We start from the raw sequence: 17,853 nt of genomic DNA, 5'->3' as shown, positions 1-17,853 counted from the left end.
TATATATATATATATATATATATATATATATATATATATATATGGCATTTTAAAATCTTGTCTCTGGTCCCACTCCAACCTTGCTATGCCCCTGCACGGATGCGCGTGCACAACCACACACACACCACAGCAACATCAGTCTGGATTTCTTCAGAAGCATTGGTGTTATACCAGTGCTTCTCCTCTGGTACCAGTGCTTAGTTAGTTAGGATGGCAGTATGAGATGCCGAAATAATTTTCTTTTCCTTTTTTAAAAAAAATGAAACGTATCTTAAGCTCCATGATTTTAATAGGCTAAAGCATGCCTAATTCTATTCTAGATTATGACCAAATGTTGAAAATCAGAAATTTGGAATTCTGAATCTGAAATTCAAAGTTGGGCTTGTTGAGTTGTTTAGAATTATAGATTTCATTTGTGACTCTACCTTTGACAAGTACTTAAAAACAAAACAAAACGCACTTAAATTTCATTGATTTAAATGGCATCTCTCCCATAGAAACAAAGGATGCTTAATTTTAGTTGGAGTGTGCTTTTAAGTCTTAAGTCTTCTTGAAGGCAATAATGCTAAGCATCAACTTGAAAAATTTGAACTTTTATACAATTCCTAATTATATATGCTTTAGAAGTTGGAGACATAGGGAACAAGGTACAAAGATACTGAAATAGGCAAGAATTGGAATCTGGATTTCCCCCCTCTAAAATATCTATATTGCCACCTAATGGCACAGTGGGGAAATGGCTTGACTACCAAGCCAGAGGTTGTCGGTTCAAATCCCTGCTGGTATGTTTCCCAGACTATGGGAAACACCTATATCAGGCAGCAGCGATATAGGAAGATGCTGAAAGGCATCATCTCGTACTGCATGGGAGGACGCAATGGGAAACCCCTCCTGCATTATACCAAATACAACCACAGGGCTCTGTGGTTGCCAGGAGTTGACATCGACTTGACGGCATGTTTTAAAATATCTGTGACTGAGAATTGTGAATAAATTCATATTTAAATAAGAAAATTCACACAATTCCTTGAGCATTCTTCCCCACACACTTGTTTCATTTTAAATATATATCTGCATGGACTGTTCTGCTAGATTGGTCTGCCTAAAAGAGAGAGAGAAGCAGTCTAATTCATGGTTTCTTAACCTTGCTCCCTCAGATGTTTTTGGACTACAACTCCCATCATCCTCAGCCACAAAGGCCATGTCTGGGGATGATGGGAGTTGTAGTCCCTCAACATCTGGGGGACCAAGGTTAAGAAACCCTGGTCTAATTACAATAGTGACTGTTGCTGGTGTCTATTTTATGTTTTTTTTAGATTGTGAGCCCTTTGGGGACAGGGATCCATCTTATGTATTTGTTATTTCTCTGTGTAAACTGCCCTGAGCCATTTTTGGAAGGGTGGTATAGAAAATGGATGAATGAATGAATGAATGAATGGACGAACGAATGAATGAATAAATAATCTATTTTTCTATTTCAATCCTCACACTGCAGTAATGTTCAGACATACAAAGCATATGTCCTTCCCATCCTATATGATTGTTTGTAGCAAAATTATTTTCTGCAGAAGTATGCATTATGCAATAGTGCAGAATATGTCTCATAGAGTTGTATTCTGACCCTAGCCTGAACAGAATAAATAATAATAATAATAATAATAATAATAATAATAATAATAATAATATTTAATTATTAATAATATTTGCACAATATAAGTGGAAAATCAGACATCACCAAGACCTGGCAATGGCTTAAGAATGGCAACCTGAAGAAAGAAACAGAGGGTTTAATACTGGCTGCACAAGAACAGGCACTAAGAACAAATGCAATAAGAGCCAAAGTTGAAAAATCCACAACAAACAGCAAGTGCCACCTTTGTAAAGAAGCAGATGAAACAGTGGACCACCTAATCAGCTGTTGTAAAAAGATTGCACAGACTGACTACAAACAAAGGCATGACAAGGTAGCAGGGATGATACACTGGAACATCTGCAAAAAATACAAACTACCTGTAGCCAAAAATTGGTGGGACCATCAAATTGAAAAAGCTGAAGAAAATGAAGATGTAAAAATATTATGGGACTTCCAGCTACAAACAGACAAACATCTGCCACACAATACACCAGATATAACTGTAGTCGAGAAGAAAGAAAAACAAGTCAAAATAATCGACATAGCAATACCAGGGGATAGCAGAATAGAAGAAAAAGAAATAGAAAAAATCACCAAATACAAAGATCTACAAATTGAAATTGAAAGGCTGTGGCAGAAGAAGACCAAAATAATCCCAGTGGTAACTGACGCCCTAGGTGCAATTTCAAAACAACTTGAATTTTATTTTGAAATTTCAAAACAACACTATAGGGGCCACAGAAATCACCATCAGCCAATTACAAAAAACAACTTTACTGGGAACAGCCTATATTCTGTGACGATATCTATAATAACAGCAACAACATTGATAATAAAATTCAGCCATCCCAGTTCTTTGGGAAGGACTCTATGTCTGGATAAAACAAACCAGTCAATAACACCTGTCTGACTGTGCAAATAAATAACAATAAACAAGTTTATTTTTTAGATGCCCCATAACAACTGGTTCTCTGGGAGGCTTATAACACAACGTTAAGAAATGAGATAAGAACACACCACATTAAATCATAATAGAACGGAAAAGGGAGACAAAGAAAATACAAAATACAATACAATTTAAAAGACATTTTAAAAAACAAGTTAAAATCAGATCAAATTTTGAAATTTAAAAAGCCCGAGTGAACAAAAACGTCTTTACTTGGCATCTAAAAGAACAAAGTGATGAAGCCAGGTGAACCTCACTGAGGAGGCTACTCCATAAATGGGGTGCAACCGGTGAAAACGTCCTCTCCCTAGCAGCCACCTACCTCACCCTGTTTGGCAGGGGCACTCAGAGGAGGGCCTCCGAAGAAGATCTTAAGGTCCGGGTTGGGACATATAGGGTAAGGCGCTCTCTCAAGTAACCTGGTCCCAAGCCATTTAGGGCTTTAAAGGTTAACACTAGCATTTTGAATTGGGCCCAGAAATGAACTGGGCCTGGAAAGTGCTTGTTAGGGTGAAGATAATTAAAAGCAGAATAACTGTCAATAGAAACTGAGAATGTGTCTATACAAAATGATTTTGTTATAGAAGACTCTGCTGGCAGAAAGTGACTTCCACCAGGTCATCCATCTTTTTCTTGTAGATCAGGTCCTCAAAGTAAGATGGATGGAACAAAAATTATGGTGGGAAAAGTGTGATAACCTTCCACAAATATATTGCTGCATCCTCCCCCATTCCCTGCATGGAGAGAAGTTCCAATGACAGTGTAACCTGGGCTTGTTTTCTACAGGATATTTATGATATTATTTGATATTTATTATATTTATGATTTATGATATTCTTTGTAAAATCTGCTTTATTTTAAAATGTACAAGCAGAGCATCAGCGGAGGTAAACAGCTGACATTCCTACAAGGCACAAGAGCCACTATCTGGCAGAAAGTGACTTGCACCCTCAACATGCCTTCAGCTAACTCTCAGGTCTCTCTTTCTCTCTCCCTCGCTCTCTCTTGATTGCTCTTTGGGGAAAACCGTGAGATAGCCATCGAATTTCAATTTCTTCTTAAGAGAAAACCTTACATACTCTTCTAATTTCAGATTTCCAGACCTCTGTCCCAAAGTGCAAGCCTCAGTTTCTACACACACACACACACACACACACACACACACACACACACACACACACACACAGCTGTTCCCTTCCCTTAGTTGGGGTGGAGATGATGATGATGATGATGATGATGATGATGATTAATTCGATTTCTATACCGCCTTTCCAAAAATGGCTCAGGATGGTTTACAAAGAGAAATAAAACAAATAAGATGGCTCCCTGTCCCCAAAGGGCTCACATTCTAAAAAGAAACATGGGACACACACCAGCAACAGTCACTGGAGGGGTACTGTGCTGGGGGTGGATAGGGCCAGTTACTCTCCCCCTGCTAAATAAAGAGGATCACCACGGTAAAAGGTGCCTCTTTGCCCAGTTAGCAGGGGTTTGGAGATGGAGTTACCTTCTGCAAACCCTAATAGTTATCTCCTTCAAAAGAAGAGAGATCTCCAGGTATCAAAGGTCCATCTCTCACCAATTAGCTCTCATTGAAAAGGATGTGCACAGAACCAGTTCTGTGCACTCTTGGGAGGTGGGGGTGGTTGCTTTAAGGTGTGGGGTATCTTGACTCCACCACCGCGTTTCCCCGCTGACACCTTCTTGCCATCCCGGTCAGCGTAATACCAGAAGTGGCCAGCATGCATGCGCACGTCACGCATGTGCCCCTTCCAGTATTATGCTGATCGGGGCAGCAAGAAGGTACTCAGCTGTCTCATGTCAGTGGTTTTGGCAGCAGCGCCAGTGAGCAAAATGCGACAGGGGAAGGAAGGGCACCCTCACTGTGCCTTAAAGCAACCACCACCCCTGCCTCTGAACCAGCTTGAACGCCGGCATTTTGAACTGGTTTGGCGCTCTAGAAAAGGAGTGCTGAACCAGTTCCGTTCTCATCCCTACTCAATGATGGTCAAACAACACTTGCTTTCCATAAAACAAGACGTTACTTGTCTCCATTTTATTGGAGAATAAACAAGAAACAAACAAATATTGAGGCTCTTCTCACAATCAAGTGAGAAGAGCCAAATCGGGTTTGCGAGGAGAGTGGGCTAAGCCAGCTCTCCCTGCAGAAGATCAGTAAGCCCTCCCTAGGTGGCCGCAGCAGCCGCCCACACAACTGCCATCTCTGTCACGCAGCCCCCAGAAGTTCCAGCATGCCATGCGCAAGTGCACAAGGCATACTGGAGAGACCCCTGAGCCGGGAGCCTGCTTTTTAGCCTCCCTGTCAGGGGTCTTCTCATGAGTTGCCATGGAGCTGCGCCGCGGAAACACACAATTTTTAAAACCAGGTTTGCAGAGTGCTTGCTTTGCAAACCTGGTTTAAGGGCAGGGGCAAATCAGCAGGTTACCTGCATGTAAACCACCGGGCTCGCCTGCGAGCCTGGTGGTTTACATGACCAGCGAAAATCGGGCTAGGATTATCTGGACCCTTTTCAATCTGGCTTTTGCCCTGGATATGGGACTGAGACTGCCTTGGTCGCTCTAGTAGATGACCTACACTGGGAACTAGACAGGGGGAGTGCGTCCCTGTTGATTCTGCTGGAACTCTTGGCGGCATTTGATACCATCGACCATGGTATCCTTCTTGGCTGCCTCTCGAGTATGGGAATCAGAGGTACTGTGTTGCAGTGGTTCCGGTCCTTTTTGGGGGGGAGGGTCCAGAAGGTGGTGCTGGAGGACTACTACTCAGCACCGTGGCCACTGGCCTGCAGGGTCCCGCAGGGTTCAGTCTTGTCCTCCGTGTGATTTAACATCTACATGAAACCTCTAGGAGAGGTCATCCGGGGATTTGGACTGAGTTGTCAGCAATATGCGGATGACACTCAGCTCCATCTCTCCTTGTCACCTGATCCTAGGGAGGCAGTGGATGTCCGAAATCAGGGATTATAGGCTGTGATGGGTTGGATGTGGGCTAATACACTGAAAATGAATCCGGACAAGATGGAGGTACTGTTGGTCAGTAGGAGAGCCAATCGGTATGAGGAGATTTTACCCATTCTGGATGGGGTTGCACTCCCCTTGAAGGAGCAAGTATGCATCTTGGGGTACACGGAGGAGTTGGTACATGGAGGAGCTGCGGGGGATGAAGCAGCTTGGTAGGTGACTGGAATGCAAGTGGAGGAGAACTCGGCTAGAATCTGACAGGATGCAGCATAGAACCCATTTGAAGACCTATGCAATGGCAGTGCGCGCAGCAAAAAAGCGTTTTTGGTCGGCGCGCATTGCGTATGCGGGTTCACGTACGGCAGAGTTATCCTGGGTGGTGAGGAGTATAATTTCTGCTCCTTCTGCCTCAAATCAGCTCCCGGAGATACTCTGCTATGACGCCTTCAGTGGGTTCTTTGCAGATAAAATCTCCTGTATTTGGGCCAACTTGGACTCCACTATTTCTGCAGGGTCTGTGAGGGAGGTATCCCGCAATCCCTTTTGCAGTGTTAGGTTGGATCAGTTTGAATCTGTGACTCCTGATGACGTGGACAAGATGCTTGGAGCGGTACGGCCTACCACTTGTTCTCTGGATCCTTGCCCAACCTGGCTGCTTCGATCTAGCGGAGAGGTTGTTGGAGATGACCTAGTTAATATCATAAATGCATCACTGAGGAAGGGTAGGGTGCCTCCCTGTTTGAAGGGAGTTTGGTGTAACTCCCTTAAGAAGTTACACCACTTCTTAAGAAGCCTTCCCTGGATCCCTCAGCGATGGATAGTTATAGGCCAATCTCCAATCTCCCCTGGCTGGGCAAGGTAACTGAGAGGGTGGTGGCTAACCAGCTCCAAGTGGTTTGGGAGGAAACTGATTATCTAGACTCATTTCAAACTGGCTTTAGAACGGGCTGTGGGGTTGAGACAGCCTTGGTCGGCCTGATGGGTGACCTTTACCGGGGAATCGACAGAGGGAGTGTGACTCTGTTGGTCCTTTTGGATCTCTCGCCGGCGTTCGATACCATTGAGCATGGTATCCTTCTGGGTCGCCTGGGGGAGTTGGGAATAGGGGGCACTGTTCTGCAGTGGTTCTGTTCCTATCTCTCGGGTAGATCCCAGATGGTGGAGCTTGGTGACAGTCGCTCCTCAAAGCAGGAGCTGTTATATGGAGTCCCTCAGGGCTCCATTCTGTCACCAATGCTGTTCAATATCTACATGAAACCGCTGGTTGAGGTCATCAGGAGATTTGGTGCTGGGTGTTATCAGTATGCTGATTACACCCAAATCTACTTCTCCCTTTCATCTTCAGGAAATGGCATTTATTCTCTAAATACCTGCCTACAGGCAGTAATGGGCTGGATGAGGGATAATAACAAATTGAAGCTGAATCCAAGCAAGACGAAGGTGCTCATTGTGGGGGCTCAGAATCTGAGGAGTGAGTTAGATCTTCCTGTGCTGGATGGGATTACACTCCCCCAGAAGGAGCAGGTGCGCAGCTTGGGAGTACTCCTGGACCCAGGCCTCACCCTGGTTTCTCAGGTGGAGGCCATGGCCAGGAGTGCTTTCTATCAGCTTTGGCTGATTCGACAGCTGCGCCCATTCCTTGAGGAGGATGACCTCAAAACAGTGGTGCACCAGCTGGTAACCTCCCGGCTTGACTATTGCAATGCACTCTATGTGGTGCTGCCTTTGTATGTAGTTCGGAAACTTCAATTAGTTCAGAATGCGGCAGCCAAATTGGTCTCTGGGGTAACCCGGAGAGACCACATTACTCCTTTGTTGATGGAGTTACACTGGCTGCCAATAGTTTTCCGGGCAAAATACAAAGTGCTAGTTATAACTTATAAAGCCCTAAACGGCTTAGGCCCTGGGTATTTAAGAGAGCGTCTTCTTCGCTATGAGCCCCACCGCCCATTGAGGTCACTTGAGGAGGTCCGTCTCCAGTTGCCGCCAACTCGTTTGGTGGCTACACAGAGACGGGCCTTCTTGGCTGCTGCCCCAAGATTGTGAAATCCGCTCCCTGCCGAGATACGATCCTCCCCATCTCCGCCATTTTTCAAAAAACACCTGAAAACACATCTCTTCAACCAGGCTTTCTCAGCTTTTTAAAACTTGTTTTTAAATTCTTCTGTTTATTTAATTGTTGTTTTACGGTGTTTTTAATTGTTAATTATTGTTTTTATGCTATATAATTTTTGTTTTAATTATTAATTGATTTTAATGGTGTTTTAATGTAAACCGCCCTGAGCTTTTGGAAGGGCAGTATAAAAGTTTTAAAAATAAATAAATAAATAAATAAATAAATAAATAAATAAATAAATACCTTTAAAGCCCTGAACGGATTAAGCCCGAGTTACTTTAGAGCAGGCCTGCTCAACTTAGGCCCCCCAGCTGTTTTTGGACTACAACTCCCACAATCCCCAGCCATAGTGGCCAATAGCTAGGGATTATGGGAGTTGTAGGCCAACATCTGCAGGAGGGCCGAAGTTGAGCAGCCCTGCTTTAGAGAGTGCCTTCTTCTGCGTGATCCCCACTGCACATTAAGGTCATCTGAGGAGGTTCGTCTCCAGTTACCACCAGCTCGTCTGGTGGTGACTCCGAGATGGGCCTTCTCTATAGCTGCTCCGGGGCTGTGGAATGTGCTCCCTGTGGAAATCCGCAATTTGAATTCTCTATTAGCCTTCAGGAACACCCTTAAAACGTATTTGTTTGGCCTGGTTCTCCAGGGCTTTTAAATCTGTTTTAATATTTTAACCCAATTTTGGGGCTTTTAATCACTGTAATTGTTTAATTGTTGTTTTAAAATGTTTTTAAATTGTTAATTGTTGTTATATTGTTTTTAATTTGTTTTAGCTCTTTATTGTTTTAGTGGTTTGTTTTAATTTGTAAACCACCCTGAGCCATTTTGGAAGGGTGGTATATAAATCAAACAAACAAACAAACAAATAAATAAAATACTACTGGACCCAGCTCTGCTTTTGGAAGCTCAGATGGAGGTGCCTTTGCACAGCTTCGGCTAGTGTGCCAGCTGCGTCCCTTTCTCAAGAAGGCAGACCTGGCCATGGTTACCCATGCCTTAGTCAGGTCACGGCTGGCTTACTGTAATGCGCTCTACGTGGGGCTTCCCTTGAAGAATATCTGGAAACTGCAGCTAGTGTAAAATGTGGCAGCTAGGGTTTTATCTGGAGCTGTTTGGTGGGAGCACATCACACCCATTCTGAAAGAGCTTCACTGGCTGCCAGTTCATTTCTGGGTCCAATTCAAGGTGCTGGTTTTGACCTTTGAAGCCCTTAATGGTTTGGGCCGAGGGTACCTGAGGGACTGCCTGCTCCCAAGGGTTACTGCCTGCTTGACGAGGTCATCTGAGGGGGGCTCTGCTCTGGGTGCCCACAATGAGGGAGGCTAGGTTGTCGTGAACTCAGGACAGGGCCTTCTCTGTTGCTGCCCCAGACTCTGGAATGCTCTCCCGGTGGGGATCCGCTCCTCAGCCTCCATCACAGTTTTTATAAAGCATGTCAAATTGTGGCTTTTTACCCAGGCTTTTATATGATTGTCTCCACTGCTGCTTCCTGTATTTTGTACTGTTTTTATGCTTGTGTTTTAATTTTTTTTTTAAAATCAGATTTGTTTTTATACCTTTTAGCTCAATATTTTAATGTGTCTTTTTTATGATCGTGTTTTTAAATTTTATTGTGAGCCATCTTGAGATTTTCTTAATGAAAGGTGTGGTATAAATTTAACAATAAAATAAATAAAATAAATAAATAGCCCGATTTTCACTGGTCGTGAGAATGTGAAAGGCCCAGACTATGACAGGCCATAGTAATGATCTAGATCCTTCCTTCCAGCTCATGCTATTTATCTTGGGGAAAAGACCTCACTGGTGCCAAAGGAAGTTCACCCACAACTTAAAAGTTTTAATAAGCCTCTCATAATTCCTGCACCAAGCAGGGGGGTTGGACTGGAGGACTAAAAGGCTTATTTATTTATTTAAAATATGTATACTCTGCTCCTGCACAGAAGTCACTAGAATGGGCCAGAGAGGCCTGAACTGGGCTGCTCTGGGGGAGGTGGCAGGGATGGAGTGGGTGGGGGAGAGCAATTACTGCCTACACTGCTGCCTCTGGCAAAAATTGAGTTAAGTACCCTTGACTCCTCTCCTACCCCTTCTCTAGCCTTAGAGATGCCCCCGCCCCCTTTCTGTTAGGGAATCCTCACCAGATTCCCTTTTACTAGTAGACCGTCGAACCAGTCCGAACCAGTCTGGTCTGGACCAGGGCCAGTCTATTTTGAACTCAGGCTGGCTCCCTCTTTTGGTGGGGGCGGTCTACTTTGGACTGACTGGACCAGGCCAATTCAATTTGAACCGTGCTTTGAATCAAGTTGGCTCACACATCCCTAACCTGAGACCTTTTGCATGCTGAGCAGATGCTCTACCACTGTGCTGCACTTGCACCTGGCTCCAAGTTTAAGAAGTTGGCACCATCTAGCAACAGGGACTTCAGTTATAGAACACACACACTTAGGCAGAGTTACATGTGAACACTCATAATATACATGCTACATACAAAATCAAGAGAGATGCAACATTTAAGTGTGAACTGTGAACTATCTGTAATTTGTACATTATGAAAATATTGTTTTCCTTTTGAATGAAAGTGTGGACAATTTTTGTTTTACCCTTCTTTGATTAAAAATTCGTAGCATGGTCAGAGGCCAAATAAAACAGCTTGGAAGAAGGGAGAGATCCAGTCCAGAGGTTCCTAATTGGCCTTCCCTAATTTAAGCCTCATCTGGAGTCATGATTTTTCACACTCGAGTAGAACCCCCAATGAGTAGTCTCATTGGCTACATTGGATGCCTCCAAACTTTTTCAGGCCACAGAACCCACAATAATGTAAGATTTCACTTCAGGGGACTGCAGCAGTGACTCCCACATCCTAGGTTGTGACTGCACAACTCACTGGTAATGTGAGTTCTCAGCTAAGGAAAACAAACACTTTAATCCTCACACTAATAAGGGTCCATACTTCAGCAGCTCCCTCCTAAAGACAACCTGGGAGCTCATCAAGTGCATTCTACAGGCCAGTCACCCACAATCCTCACATATTTGTTTTGCTTGGTTTCTTGTCAGTTGTTCTGGGCACAAACTTCCTGGGTACACACAATACCAGCGCCTTCTGTCTATCCAAGCCAAACACGGTTGACAGTGCTTTCCTTTGTGAATATGGTTGCATCTCTTGGGATACGTCTGACTTATTGTGTTTTGTAGTACCTACACAATCCCTTGCTCAGGAGAATGCCTGCCAGCTATATACTGGGTGGGGTGAGTTATCCCTCACCACAATTACCTGAGGGCAGGTTCAGATGAACATTGCCCTGCACATGTGAGAACATCAGGTCTGTGGCAAAAACATGCTTGCCCTGATGTCATTGGTGGCTGCACCAATGTGCTCTTGGCACATCCTTTAATCGAGTGATTAGGATGGTCATCTGAATCACTCCTCTACAAGCACTTCAGCAAAAAGCCCCACGTGTTGTTCCATAGCTGAACACATCGCTGCACAGCCTGCAGGTCTACTTGTCATTGTTGCAGTCCTCCAGCTTGCTTCCCAAGGTAAACATATTTTGTCAGTGGGTAGGATGGTTCTGCATCAACAGCACTACCACAATTTCAAATTGTACTTCTTTGGCTTGCTTGAAATATGTTGCCAGAAGGGACAGCGTCAGGGGCGTAGCTAGCCCGCCGGTGGCCCGTGTGCGGCCGCGGCGGGCGCCCCGATAGCCCCGCACCCTGCGTCTGACGTCAGACACAGGGGATAGCCACGCCCCCGCGTCTGATGTCAGACGTGGGGGGGGGGCGTGGTCTGGCACCCGAACGGAGCCTTGAGGCTCCGTTCGGGAGAAGCAGCTTAACTGCTGAAGGGGCCGTGCGGCCCCTTTGGCAGTTGGATGAAGGCTGGTGCTGCGTTCGCAGCGCAGCCCAGGAGCGGCTCTTCCCTGCAGGGAGGAGCCGCTTCTGGGCTGCATTGCGAACGCAGCGCCAGTCTTAGCTCCTGAAGGGGCCGTGCGGCCCCTTCAGGAGCTAGTTAGGCTGGCGCTGCAAATGCCTTTGTTTAGCTCCCGAAAGGGCCACGCGGCCCCTGCTCGCGAGCTCAACTACCGCCCTCGCGTCTGACGTCAGATGCGGAGTGTGTGTCAGGGCCGTGAATGGCAGCTCCTGATTGGGCATGGCCCGGGTTCTTTGAACCCGTTCGCCCAATTATAGCTCCGCCCCTGGACAGCGTCTCAGAAACCTAACAGCTGCCCATCAACTGCTGGTCAGACTTCAGAATGTAGTCGTGCTACAGCTGCTGCACAAACAAGGTCCAGATACTAGGGATGTGCAAAAGGTTTCAAGCTTGGCATGTTCCAGCTCAAAATGGGCTGTTTCAAGTGTTCTGAGCTCAAAACAAAACACCCTTCAAATGCAGGGTGTGTTTCAAACTTGGAACGGATTGACCCCATTTTGTGTAGAAACGTTTTTAGCCTTGTGAGCAATATTTTGGAGGGATGTTTTTCTCGGGAGACCCCAATACCTATTGGGGTTGGTGGGTAGACCAGGCCTCAGCTCCAGACTTCATGTGTTGTCCTGCCTCAGAGGGCTGGTCTACCCACCACATGAGGCAGGTCAACCAGACCTCTTCCATGGACTTAGCGCATCAGCCTACTTTGGTGGACTGGCCTGCTGGGTTGACCAGTACTCTGAGGCAGACTGATGATCTGTCTGGAGTGGAGGCCTGGTCTACCCGCCAACCCCAATCAGCAGACCAGCTCTCCCCAGAAAAACAGCCCTCCAAAATGGCACACAGAATGCTCAAAACACTTGAAACATTCTAAGCTTTCATCAAAACAACCAGCTTGACCAGTTGTTCTGACAAAATGATCCAGGCATTGGCGTTTCATTTCAAGCTCAAAACGAAATGCAAAACCAGTTTCGTGCACATTCCTACCAGACAGTGTAATGGTTTCCAGCTTGGCAATCAGTCTTCTTTCCTGTTATGTGGCTTCGTCATTGACCCCTAAATTACTTGTAATGTCCTCAAATCATCTCAGTTGCATCATGGCACAGAAATGGGAAGGCCACGAATGTGCTGCCCACAATCCCTGCAGTGCTGCCAGATTGCCATGAAACACACCAGCCAGGACTAGCAGGTGAAAATACACTTTCAGTTCTGTCAGGTCAAGGTGCTTCAATCAGAACTTAGGAAACTGCTGCCTACTGGGTTAGACCATAATTCTATCTAGAGCAGCATTGTCTTTCCAGGACTTCTATCTAGAGCAGCATTGTCTTTCCAGGACTTCAGGTAGTAAGTATTTGGATTCCTCCTTCCGGTTTCATGAAAGTCCCGCCTCTCTCAGATTGCAGGGGAGGGAGTTGCTTCACTCACTGTCTCCTCCTGGGCGTTTTACAGACAACAAGATCTGCAACAGTTAAAGTATTGCAAAGTGCAGCGGAATTAGGCAGTGGTTTGAAACCACGAGTGCGGCTTTGATGGAGTTTTCTATGCAACAAGACAGGGTTTTGGCCGTCCATATTGCCCAACACTGCAGCGGATTTTCCAGGCAGGAGGTGTCCATATTCTACCTGGATCGCAATCACTGCCCCCTCCTCCTCCTCCTCCTCCATTTCCAGCCAACAGGGTCACGGAGAGGGTGGGGAACCGCTGACGTGACTCTCTCTCTCTCTTTTTTAATGTCTTGGTGCTTTTGTGAAAAGGTGCAACAATTTTCTCCTTTGCGCAAGCAGAAGCACCAAACATGTGGGGCTTGAGACCCATGGAATCAAAAACCAAGGACGAAAGCAGAAATGAAACGGAGCGGAAATACATTAGATATATTTTTAAAAGAAAAAAAAAAGGCTTTACATATCAAATTCCAGAGACATATATGACTGAAACCTAGGGTCAAATGCAGAAATGAAAAACCAAGAGGTGACAATATATTGAGAAAAATATATTGTGTGGCTTCACATATCAACAGTTCCTTGATCTGCCAAATGAGCCAGCAAATCCACAATGTGAATGTGTAAAAAAAAAAAAAAAAGACGTCTTAATGAAAAACATGAGTGATCAAACTCAGAAGCCGAAAGCAGATGAGAAATGAGTTGCACTCTTGCACCATTGCACAATTGTGAGTTGCAGCCTTGCACAAGAACTCATGTTGAAAGATTTTTTAAAGATTACATGTGGCAACACTATTTCAGGAATGGGTGGAAAGGGGCTCTAAAAATCGGCAAATCCAAGTGATCCGTCCAGACCTGCAACATATCAAACACAGGGCAAGCCTCTGTAGAATCGAAAAACACAGCGCTTCCCTGCAACAGTTTTACAATGTTATAGGGCCAAAATGCATCAATTAAACCCGAATCAAGGCATCTGAAATATGGACAGCACCCGGGTGACAGCACAATGACTGTGATGTCACAACATGAGAAATGCAGAGGAGTGCTTAATGGACACTTTGCGAAACTGTTTCAGCGTGTGATCTGGGGGGAAACCCTGCTGGACTAAACTTCTCTTGGTCTGGCCTCTCACCAGAAGAAGCAGGCCCCACCACAGCACTGTGCAGTGAGCAAATAATAAACTGGTTCTAGATCACCTTTTGCCATTTCTGCTTGTCATGCAACCCATTATATTGGTACTTTACCAGTCATTGAAGGTAGAGGTTCACTTAGAGGTTCAGCAAACTGTTCAGTGCCACACACCCCACCTCTACATCTTCTTGCTCTCTCCATCTGGAACCAAGCTCTAACACACACACCCTTCTGGTCTGCATCCCAGTAGGAGAAATGGGAATAGAGAGATGTACTGCAGATGGTTGAATCACTGATGCCAGGCTTACTGAAGCTGGCATTTTGTGGTTACTGCTGTTGTGATCCTTTTGGCTTTGTTCTGCAAGCTAAAATCCCTGCTTTTGTGAAGTCAGATGCTTTTAAAAGCCTTACCTGATACAACACTGACATTGTGGGAGGGGTTGGTTTCATCAGAACGATACAGTGCTTCAGACTAGTTCTGAGACACTATCATCATCTGGGGGAACAAAACTGAAGTTTCCAAAGAGAAACAGGGTGTCCCCCATTCCAAAGAGCTTAAAATGAGCATGGGATAGATACCACCCCACCACAGAAAGCCCATTCATGCCTGGGGTTGTTTTTCTCCCAATTGACATATAATGGGAATGGTATACAAACCACCCCACCACAGAAAGCCCATTCATTGTGGGGTAGTTTTGAACCCTGTGTCATATTTTTTATCAATAACATAAATATCATAACTGGTGAGGGGCCATGCTTCTAGAAATATCATGTGCCAGTGTCCTGGTAAGAGCAGGCGCGGAGCCAGCCGAGCGGCGGCCTGTGTCCAGCCCCACTCGGCAGCCCCTTCCAAAATGCCCGTGCGCATGACGTCATGCGCACAGGGCGTGGCTTGGGCTCCATAGGAACCCAGAGCAAACTCCCCCCTCCCACACCTGGGCCGCCGAGAGCCTGGGCAAACTTTCTGCCAAGTATTTCAGGCAGTTCCGACTGCCTAATAGAACGTTTTCCCCTTCCTCTCCCTCTCGTTCGCGCTCTCGGCAGCCCAGGCCACGCCCCCTTGTCATGTGACTTTGTCATGTACAAGGGGGCATGGTCTGGGCTGCCGAGAGCCCGAACTGAGCTCTTGGAGCGTCATTTCAGGCAGGGTCGGCTGCCTAATAGGACGTTTTCTCCTCTCTCTCCCTCTAGAGAGGGAGAGGAAGGGGAAAACATTCTATTAGGCAGTCGGAGCTGCCTGAAATACTTGGCAGAAAGTTTGCCCGGGCTCTCGGCGGCCCGGGCGTGGGAGGGGGGAGTTCGCTCTGGGCTCCTATGGAGCCCGAGCCACACAGGGTGGGGCTCTCTCGGCGGCTTCTCGCCATTGGCGGCTTGGGTTCTTTGAACCCCTTCGCCCAATGGTGGCTCCACCCCTGGGTAAGAGTTTGACAACAAGAGCATAGGTAGGAATGCAGTGGTTTGCTTCTTTACACACCTTGATGCAGCTGAGGGTGGAAATCCACCCCAAAATCTGGATGAAGGTTAAGCACTAGATTACTGAGGAATTATTTTAAGATCTGCTAACCCCTGCTAACTGGGCAAAGAGGCACCTTTTACCATGGTGATTCTCTTTATTTAGCAGGGGGAGAGTAACTGGCCCTATCCACCCCCAGCACAGTACTTCCATTGACTGTTGCTGGTGTGTGTCTTATGTTTCTTTTTAGAATGTGAGCCCTTTGGGGACAGGGAGCCATCTTCTTTGTTTTATTTCTCTTTGTAAACCGCCCTGAGCCATTTTTGGAAGGGCGGTATAGAAATCGAATTAATAATAATAATAATAATAATAATAATAATCTAAAAGTAGGTGCTACCTCAATGGCACAAGTTATATTGCATTGCACTTTGTGGCAGTGAAGGCTTGCCAGGAATGGTGCATATGTCAGGGAAGGGCAGAAGGAGGGAAGGAGGGAGGGGTTAGGAGACAATAAATTTGACTGAAGATATTTAGAGGGAAGGAACAATGTGTGCTGAGGCTTAGGAACTTGTGGAGGAGAGAGGGATCTGGGATAGGAAGGAGGGGAAATAATAGGGTCTGGAGTTAGAATTTTGTTTGAATTGAGATAAGGGGATGATCTAGCAGAAGATGGTGGAGACTGGATCTGAAGTTGAAAGGAGGGGGGAAGAGTGGATCTGGAAGTTAGGAACTTGTAAGAAAGTTAGATCTGAAAGAGCATTAGATTCCAAGGGGAAAGAAAGATGAGTAATAGGAAGCATGGAATGAGGAGATTCTCCCAAGATCTGCTGATTTGGGGGGAGTCTGCACATAAATATTTATCAGGCAAAGCTTGGGCTTTGGGCCTGTAATTGTTATTTTATTAACTAGTAATAGGTATTTAAAAATAAAATGTGTTTTATATTGTGGCAGCATAACGTGATTTGACTGTGTGTATAATTCTGAGCTCGCCTGTATTCTTGTTTTTTTCTTCAAAATATTTTTGGGTAGCATCCACTCACCATTTCATTAGAAGAGTTTATATTTCACCTGTATTTCCCTTCTCCACCCCCACCATAAAATTATTACTATTATTATTTTATATATTTATACCCCTCCCCTCCAATACAGTACTGCTCAGGGCGGCTCACAACATCAGCAAAACACAATGTAAAATCAAACATGAATAAAGTTAAGCAAATTAAAAGACCAGGCTAAAACCACATTTGAAATTTGCATTTTTAAAAGTTTCACATTGAAAGTTATTAATAGGAAGCTAAAAACTGAGAACTAAAAACTTAAAAAACCTAGGAGATATAAGCAGCAGATAAAACAATAAAACATCTCTTTTAAAAGGTGTGTTTTTAATATGTATTTTTAAAAGACACTGAGGGAGGGAGCATGGCAAAGTCCTTCGGGAGGGCATTCCAAAGCTGAGGGGCCACAACCGAAATCTAACTCGTGCAAGATATTCAGCATTGCATCTGATTGGCCTCCCTGCTTTTCTTAATTCTTTTAAAACCATAGGTTACCATATAAGCACAGGTAAAGTGCTGCACTGAGGCGCAGCTAGGGGAGAGGGCTGTGTTCACCCCTCTCTCTGAGCGAGATAGTGAAGAAAATGGGGAGGGTTGGAGCTGGGGGCCTGAATTCTTTGAACCTATCTGCTCAAGTATAGCTAGTCCTGGTGCTGTATTAAAACCTCCCAGAGCTTTCATAGAAGCAATACGTTTTTGCATACCACCATCGATGTGAAAAGCTCCGTGGCTGTGTGTTGCCTGCCACTGGGGTTTTTTATTTGTGCAAAGTGCCACAACGGCGGGTTTTTGGACTCCAAAAATGCAAAACTTGTGGCTTGCATGCGCTTGAGTGCTTCTACGTTAACGTCCTTGGTATCTCACGAGACGATTTCATATTTGAACAGACAGCTAAGTAACAGCTGGAAATCCCTCAATTAGAGCGGGAGAATAATAATCATAAATACTTCGCGTTTACGTAGCGAATTGCCAAGCGCTTCAGAGCCCTTGATCTCCCGAGGGAGTCGAAGGCCCCCGGCCTTTAGGGAGGTTCTCGAACCATGCGCCTTTGGTGCCAGCAGGCGCTGGGAGGGAGACGCTGCCTGGTCTTTCTTCTTTTGAACTTCGGGGATTCAGGGTGTTAAGCGCATTTCAGTGGAAGCCGGAGACCTCCCAGTGCAGCGGCTTTTCTGC

At 45.4% G+C, this 17,853-nt stretch overlaps 1 protein-coding gene across 2 annotated transcripts in view; it reads left to right on the top strand.

The window, feature by feature from the left end:
- Positions 1–17,853, top strand: part of CXXC4 (CXXC finger protein 4) — a 110,462-nt gene that overhangs the window by 17,166 nt on the left and 75,443 nt on the right. The window lies entirely within an intron of this gene.

Source organism: Hemicordylus capensis, chromosome 5, assembly GCF_027244095.1.
Source record: "Hemicordylus capensis ecotype Gifberg chromosome 5, rHemCap1.1.pri, whole genome shotgun sequence".
NCBI classification, from domain to species: Eukaryota; Metazoa; Chordata; class Lepidosauria; order Squamata; family Cordylidae; genus Hemicordylus; species Hemicordylus capensis.
The sequence above is the reverse complement of the archived record's forward strand: the minus strand, read 5'-3'. Positions and strand labels throughout refer to the sequence as shown.